Source organism: Carcharodon carcharias, chromosome 13, assembly GCF_017639515.1.
Source record: "Carcharodon carcharias isolate sCarCar2 chromosome 13, sCarCar2.pri, whole genome shotgun sequence".
NCBI lineage: Eukaryota > Metazoa > Chordata > Chondrichthyes > Lamniformes > Lamnidae > Carcharodon > Carcharodon carcharias.
Window position 1 is genome coordinate 111536815 of NC_054479.1, and position 9215 is coordinate 111546029.

General features: G+C 41.9%; 1 protein-coding gene across 1 annotated transcript in view; it reads left to right on the forward strand.

The window, feature by feature from the left end:
- LOC121285782 (cysteine-rich with EGF-like domain protein 2-A) overlaps positions 1-9215 on the forward strand; it is a 68432-nt gene that overhangs the window by 7578 nt on the left and 51639 nt on the right. The gene's annotated exons all lie outside the window — the stretch shown is intronic.

Sequence of the window (9215 nt, forward strand, 5' to 3'; positions counted from 1 at the left end):
CATGATGAGGCCTCCATTTTCTTACTAAAACATTACCCCTAAGGTAATTACATTTTGGAATATGTTTTGCCTCTGTTAATGAGTAAGTTGTCTGATATAAATGTTTGCAAATCCTTTCTCTGTAACTCCACTAACCCCATTGAGTTAAACACTTCAGCTGAATTGTCTTCCAGCCTTTCTTCCTGAACAACCTTATCAAACACAGTGTCAGCTAATTGGAGTTCCACGTCTTCTCCTTGCCTTTGAACTTCCTGTTCTTCCTGTTTCAACCTGTGATCTCATTATCTCACAATCTGGAAACAATCCAGGATGCAATACTTCTACAGGCTGCTCAACTACCTAGGCATCATCCACATCTGTGATCCAGCTATATCATTACCCAGCATAAATTGAACCCCTGCAATGGGCAATTTTTCGACTACTGCAACAATCACCTCACCTGTTTTCCATTTACTCTTTAAATTTACCTTCCACAACGGAATACGTTTAGCATCTCCATGAACACCACTTATTATTACCTATTCCCGCAATACTCCCTCTGAGCAACAAATGTCACTATCCCACACCATTAAGGATTGACTAGCCCATGTCTCTTAAAATTTTACCAACTTCACCTATTCCACCCTGTACACATGGAAAGACTTTTCCTTCACACACAAAATCTTTAAACATTTCAGCAACCTGCTCATCTGAATTCTCTTGCGTAAATCGTGAACATATTCCCACTTTACCTATTACTGATTCTCCCTGTTTTACCTGTACACAAACCACTGATTTTGCCTGTGCCTGAACCTCAGAACCTACAGTACTTTTACTTCCAGTGCTTTTCTGCACACCAATAATCCCAACAGATTTTCCCTGCAATTTCCAGCACACAAATTTCATATGTTCAACTTTATTTTAATGAAAACACCCCAATTTTCGAATGTCACTTCTACCCTCAGCATCTTCCTTTTTATTCTGAGCAAAAACTTCCTGCAAATTTCCGCTTACTTCTCTTCCCACCTTCCTTTCATCTCCCCACTTTCTATCCTTTTCCAATTTTAAAGGGTGACAAAAAAGGTTTAGCTCTCTGAACTAACTCTTAATCATCAGCCATTTTCCCTAACTGTGTGTCTGATGTGCCAGCATGAATGAGAGAATGTCTGTATACTTCTGCACTTCCTATTCTTCCTTCCCTAAGACTACATTAAAAAAAAATGAAATGGAATTAATTTCATTTTTCTCCAATGGGAAGGCATGTCCCATCCAGAAGACAGAAAGGAAAATATAGATATATCTACGTCAACATAGCTACTTTATAAAATTATTATTTTTTAAATGGACAAAGGCTTTTCCCTGACTAGCCATGACTCATACCAGAGGAATCTCTAACTTTCAGAAACCAGCAAGGACCTCGTTATCTTTAAAGAGGTGCTAATGCCCCTGTGACTGCAGAAAATTAAATTCCAAAGAAATGCACCAGCACCCTTTTACATTTACATTTCTACGGCAGAGCTGCATCCGACGGAGACGGTATGTCGGCAAAGGGACATTGACTCCTCTATTAAACACCTTAAGATTTCAGAAGTGGAAAAACACACTCTTTGTCCAAGACCCAGAAGAAGAAATGGGGGTTATGTCACATGACCTCTCCCAAGCTGCTAGAACCTGTAATATTGCCATGTGGACCTGATCCCAGTCTACCATTTCACCATTAACAGGTAGCAGCAGAAAGAGCCTTGTCCAGGTTTAAAATAGACTGGCCCTCATCTACAATGTGTACTACTGGAGTATTGGAACTCCTGTTTGGTGCCTAAAAGACTCATTCATCTCTAGATGCCTTCTTCCACCATGTAAATCCTTGCTTCTGGAAAAACAGATCACCCTGCACGTTTCAGCCTGCTAACCTCTGAAGGAATATGCCATTGGACCTTCGATTCCGGACTCTGGATTCACGTGAAACCATAACTCTAATTATAATAGTGTGGTCTTGCCCTGTATCCCCTTTCTTTCCCTTATCCCTCTTCTTGTATGAGTGCAAAAATGGACGGATGTTGTGAAAATCCCTTCCCATGTTTTGTGTGTGTGTAAAATAAACTAACCCTCTTATTTTACTTATCTCAAGTTTGCTGTGGGGTTATTAATAGAAGATTGGATCACTCTAAACTGAAGGGTTGGGGATGCCATTCCACCACTTATAAAGGGGAAATCAGAAGTCAAAAACACTTTTCTGTTTATGGACGGGTAGTGAGAGGAGAATTCAGGTCTGTTTCTTAATGTATTCTGCAGAAATGGTGTCAGCTTCCACACATCATGCAAAATCCTGTTATTTTTCTTCACCTCTCTCGGCTTCTTCTGCTGCCTCTCTGTATCAGAGTTTGTCTGACATCAAACCTTGTATGAACTGCAATTTCCTACAGTGAAACATTGGGAAAACCAAAGTCATGTATCTTTGACCCCTTTCATAAATTCTATTCCCTTGCCATCAATTCCAGCTACAGTTCCAGTTGAGCCAGACAGTTTTCAACTTTAATGTCCTATTCAACTCTGACCCCATGGCCTGAACATTTAGCTCGGCGGGTGGGTGGAATCGGTGGGCCCGGGAGCAACTGGGAAATGGACCACCGACCACGATTGGCCCCTGACCATGATTTCACACTGGTTGGCCAATTAACAGCAAGTCAGTGTGAAGCGCGTGCTAAAAACAGGGCGGGGATGGGGGCAGGAGGAGGGTGGGTGATGACATCAACATGGGCGTGGACGAGCGCTGAGAGAAAGCTCTTTGAAGGCAGAAATTTGCCCGTCCGCCAACCATAAGGTTTGATGGGCGATGAACAACAGCAGACAATTGCATTGTTATTGCGCTGTTAATGGGCCTAATTGCCCTCTTAATTGTCAGCAGGAGTGCTTCAACTTTTGCGTGCACCCACAGAGTGAGATATCATGTGTGTGCAATGACGTCAGGACATCACCCAACGCCATCTTGCACGATTTCATGCCTGATCGGGTCGGGCGCATGATCAACATAAAATTCCGCCCCATATTCTGTCCATTACAAACATTGCCTTATTTCACTTCCATAGCATCATCCACATCTGTCCTTAACTCAGCTAGTCTAATAATTTTAACCCTTGCCCATGGCAATGCCTCCAGAATCATTTTTTTGATTCTTTCATCGGATTTGGGGGTCACTGGCAAGGCCAGCATTTATTGTCCATCCCTAATGACCATTGAAAAGGGGTGGTGTGCTGCCATGAACCGCTGCAGCTCATCTAGTGCAGGTACACCCACTGTACTGCTGGGAAGGGAGTTCTAGGATTTAGATCCCATGACAGTGAAGGAATGGCAATATAGTACAGGATGCTGTGTGGCTTGGATGAGTACTTGCAGATCGTCATGCTCCCATGTGTGTACTGCTCTTGTCCTACTAGGTGATAGAGTTGCTGGTTTGGAAGGTGCTGTTGAAGGAGCCTTGGTGAGTTGCTGCAGTGCATCTTGTAGATGGTACTCATTGATGCTACTGTGTGTTGGTGGTGGAGGGAGTGAATGTTTAAGTTAGTGTATGGGATGCCAATCAACCGAGCTGCTTTGGCTTTGATGGTGTTGAGCCTCTTAAGTGTTGTTGGAGCCACACTTATTCAGGCAAGTGGAGAGTATTCCGTTACAATCCTGACTTGTGTCTTGTGGACAGGCTTTGGTTGGTCAGGACGTGAGTTAGTCAACTCAGAATTCCCAGTTTCTGACCTGCTTTTATTGCCACTGTATTTATATGACTGGTCCAGTTCAGCTTCTGGTCAATGATAACCCACAGAATGTTGATGATGGGTAATGTATCGATGGTAATGGCATTGAATGTCATGGGGAGATGGTTAGATTTTTTTCCTGTTGGAAATGGTCATTGCACTTAAGTGACGTGAATGTTACTTATCAGCCCAAGCCTGAATGTTGTCCAGACCTTGCTACAAATTGTCATGGGCTGCTTTAGTATCTGAGGCATTCCAAATGATACTGAGCATTGTGCAATCATCAACGAATGTCCCCACTTCTGACCTTTTGATTGACGAAGCAGCTGAAGGCGTTTGGGCCCAGGACACTACCCTGAGGATCTTCAACAATGCCCTGAGGCTGAGAGGGCATTGGTGACCATGGACTTCCACTGGATTGGTCCATGATTTTTTAAATTCATTTACGGGATGTGGCTGTTGCTGGCTGGGCCAGCACTTATTGCCCATCCCTAATTGCCCTTGAGAAGATGGTGGTGAGCCGTCTTCTTGAACTGCTGCAGTCCCTCTGGCGTAGGCACACCCACAGTGCTGTTATGGAGGGAGTTCTAGGATTTTAACTCAGCGACAGTGATGGAATGTACTGCAATGGTTTTCTGATTTCTAACAATATAAATTTAAAATGATTATCATTGTGTTTAAATCCTTTCATGGCTTTACCCCTCCCTATATTTGTAAGATCATACAATCATGCCCGAAACACTTTATTCCTCGACTCTGGCCTCTTGTGTACTCATCCCATCTTTAATGGCCATGCCTTCAGCTCCTTTGAACTCACATTCAGATATTTCCTCCCTGAATTGTCCCTACTTTCAAACCTTTCTCACCAAGGTTTTAGTTAACCATCCAAATATCATCCATTGCATCAGCATCCATTTTTACTTAAAAACAAAAACAGAATTACCTGGAAAAACTCAGCAGGTCTGGCAGCATCGACGGAGAAGAAAAGAGTTGATGTTTTGAGTCCTCATGACCCTTCAACAGAACTAGGTGAATCCAAGGAGAGGGGTGAAATATAAGCTGGTTTAAGGTGTGTGTGTGTGGGGGGGGGGGTGGCGGGGGGGTTGGGGGGTCGGGGGGGGGAGAGAAGTGGAGGGGGGTGGTGTGGTTGTAGGGACAAGCAAGCAGTGATAGGAGCAGATCATCAAAAGATGTCAGACAAAAGAACACATCGGTGTTGAAGTTGGTGATATTATCTAAACAAATGTGCTAATTAAGAATGGATGGTAGGGCACTCAAGGTATAGCTCTAGTGGGGATGGGGGGAGCATAAAATATTTAAAAATTTTTAAAAATAATGGAAATAGGTGGGAAAAGAAAAATCTATATAAATTATTGGAAAAAACAAAAGGAAGGGGGAAGAAACAGGAAGGGGGGGGGGGGGGGGGGGTGGGGGGAGGGATTTCAAGACCTAAAGTTGTTGAATTCAATATTCAGTCCGGAAGGCTGTAAAGTGCCTAGTCGGAAGATGAGGTGTTGTTCCTCCAGTTTGCGTTGGGCTTCACTGGAACAATGCAGCAAGCCAAGGACTACAATGGAGAGACCAAACGTAAACTGGGCGACCGCTTTGCAGAACACCTGCGGTCTGTCCGCAAGAATGACCCAAACCTCCCTGTCGCTTGCCATTTTAACACTCCACCCTGCTCTCTTGCCCACATGTCTGTCCTTGGCTTGCTGCATTGTTCTTTTGTCTGTGACATCTTTTGATGATCTGCTCCTATCGCTGCTTGCTTGTCCCTACAACCACACCACCCCCCCTCCACTTCTCTCCCCTCACCCAACACCGCCCCCCCCCACACCTTAAACCAGCTTATATTTCACCCCTCTCCTTGGATTCACCTAATTCTGTTGAAGGGTCATTAGGACTCGAAACGTCAACTCTTTTCTTCTCCGCCGATGCTGCCAGACCTGCTGAGTTTTTCCAGGTAATTCTGTTTTTGTTTTGGATTTCGAGCATCCGCAGTTTTGTTTTTATCAATTTTTAATTAAGCCTCTGAAATACTTTAGGGCATTTTGCTGTTCTTGAGGCGTTATATAAAGTTGTTATTGTATGTATTGTTATAACAATAATAACTTGAAGTCCCAAGGAATTACTACATGAAACTGAACTGCGCTTTCAGTGGAGTATTTTGAATTTTGTTATAAGATGATCACAATTGGCAGTTGGTAAAATGTTTTATTTTCATTTTTCGGTGGCCCATTGTTTGGAAAGGAAGATTATTCAAATTTTTCAAAATTATGAATTAATTGATTCTACTCTGAAGCCTTCCCTGTGTTGTTGAAAATAACTCCAGATGTTTTGCAATTGGAGGATGTGTTTGGCTATGCAACATTGTATGACTGTAGTACTTGAAACTGAAAGCTGCTTGCTCTGCACCTGGCAAGTTGTAAATCCTGTGCCTTGAGTTTGTAATCTGGTTTGCAAGATATGCTTTTTCTCCACATACTCAGTGATGGATCATAAATATGTTTCATCAAAATATCCTGCTTTTCATCTTTCGTGAGGGGAACTCAAATTAAACCCTCTTACGTTTTATATAGAGGAAGTCTTGTTATGCAGTGGGTGGCGTCCCTGCCTCTGACCAGCAGCTCTGGGTTCAAGTCCCAATCCAGGACTTGATGGCTAAGAAAGGTGCGTTCATAATGTGGCCAAACAGGTTGAGTGTCAACCTGCAAATCCTGCCAATAACACACCAATGGCAGGTGGTAAGAGTGGGAAAGATTCCTGGTCAACCATGTGATGGAAAGAAAGTTGGAGCCTCGACCATCACTCTCCATAGCTCCAGACTACAACATGCATGTTGCCATAGCAACTCAAGACTCCTTGAGTGAACTATAACATACCACCACACTTTGTATCACGATGCAGAATAGTAGTGGTATGACCATAACTATTAAAATAAACATTCTAAAATGACAAGATTGTAATAAAAAGATGCTGGGAATACTGGAAAAAATGCTGAAAAATTGACTCTTATGGAGTCATACATATTCCAAACGTTAACTCTGTTTCTCTCACCACAAATGCTACCAGACCTGAGATTTTCCAGCATGTTTTGTTTTTATTTCAGATTTCCAGCATCCACACTATTTTGCTTTAATTATAGAAGGCTGTAATGCTTTACATTGGGCAGAATCTTTGGGTTAGCGAGCGGGGGCAGAGTCGGGTATGTGCCCGCTGAACTGTCAAAAGCCTATTAAGACCACTTAAATTCTAATTGAAATACATAACTGAGCTGCCTGTCCAACCTTAAAGTTGGTGGGCAGACCTGGAGTCCAGGCGGCCTTCGCATTTATCATGAAACCCCATCCACGGGTGGGATGAGGTTTCATGAAGGTTCAAACATTAATAGAAATTTTTAATAAAATTCTTAGACATGTCCCAGCTTATGTGACACTGTCACATGTGGGGGCGTGTCTTTAAATTTTTTTTTTCCTCTATTAAAATTTTTAAAAATCAAACTCATCTCCCTGAGGCAGTTCGGTGCCTCAGAGATTTCGGCGCTCTTTCACGCACATGCAAGAAAGAGCGCAGGTCCCAACTCAGCCTACTGCCACCCCCCGCCTGCATAGGGAGCACACAGCGCTTCCGGGTGAGCATCACGCTGGGCGGGCCTTAATTGGCCTGCCCACGTAAAATGGCGATGCGCAGCTGATCGCAGGCGACGATCAGCTGTGCGCCCGCTCCCCTGCCCAACCCCTCCCAACGGGGAGAAAATCCTCCCCATTAAGTTTCAGGAAGTTGCTTTATCTAGATTTTAGTGCAAATAACTTGGAACTTGTGACGTTTTGGGATTTACTCCTGTTTGAATATTGTTATAGAACAAAATATTCTGATTTTGATATATACATTAGTGTTTAACCACAATTATTGCAGGAATATGATTTTAAATTTCATTTTTTTATGAAATTGGGGGTGGGGAGCTTAATGTATGGTTAATGAAGTTCTGAAGATACTGCTTTATTTTACAAGAAACTTATAGACTTGTTTTAATGCCTTTAAAGGTAAACATGTGAAATGACTTTTATCTTGTTTGGTACTAAACTACTTTGATTGTAAAACTGCAAATAACATGGTCAGCCAAAGTAACTGGTAACATTTCACTAATAGTAAAGGCAGTGATGAAAAAGATCAGAAGGAAGAAAATCAAAGAACTATTGATAACAAACAAAATGATTCATTAATTTGCAACCTCAACAAACCCCCTCTTTTTTTTATTATTGATACAGGTATAATTTCTATTCCACCTATTAGCGCTGGAGGTTCCAAAAGAGAAATAGCTGTATGAAATTATTTTATCATGTCCACTACAAATATTACCAAAGTGATTTCCATGCATTGCAATTGTGCATTCAACATCGATAAGAAATGGTCAGATCTTGAATGAGTTGCCTAATGAGGCATCTAGGTCAGTCTCAACCATCTAGTTATACACGGTTGTGGCAATGCTACAAGTTCACCAACTCTATCTATTTCACCAATGTTTTTGTCTTACCCTGCAATCTCTACAACTTCATTGGGCATTTGAACCTACTACTCAAAAAATATCAAGGCCATGAACCTCAGGAGCTTGGTGTCATTTTACTGTGTTCCTATTAGACTGTACAAAGGCAGTGTGTATGCATTGTCACTGTGTGATAAGCAGAGGAAAGAAAAGGGATAATCTTGGTATGATATATTTGAGACACCCGTATTAGTACCATGCTTCTGGTCTTAAGCAAGGGAAAGATCTTACCTGAGAAACATCTCGCTCAGATAACTGCTCTGTGTCCTTCTTACCATCTGGTTCAGAACATTTGGCTACAAATAAATCTATTTTTATGTTGTCATCTATGGAACAAACAGCTGAACTTTTCATTTGTCACAACAATAAAACAAAGTTGCTGCACTTATTGCTAATATCAAAATTATGAAAATATTTTTCTTGATGTTCTGCAGACCTCACCAAAATAATGAACACCCACTGTAACTATACAATCAATTCAGGAAAGCAAACCGCTCTCCTAATTACATTTGTTTCCACATCTTCAACCACTTCATCATGTGCCTATGCCCAATGTTGATATATCAGATGTTTCATTTTCACCTTCATCCTGTTTGAGGTGCCATTTGAAACTCAACTTAGAGCAGCAGCCTCTGAGAACAGTAAGGTGTGAATTTCTCTGTTAAATGCCAAAAACGTAAGCATAATTGCTGAAATGACCACATTCGGTCTCCAACCATTTTCTGTTCTGAGAATGTTGGGTTTAATAAGTTGCAATCATATTTACAGCTACAATATTCTATACCATAGCCATCTTCTCTCGGATTGCTGTACCAAGAATGCTTGATTGTGTGAAGGGAACTATAGCTTTAAATCTGAAAGAAACCAAGAGCAGAATAGCATATTTTACACTGGTGTATGGATGGGCAACAAAATTAGGGAATGAGTAAATAACAGCTCATTGGGTG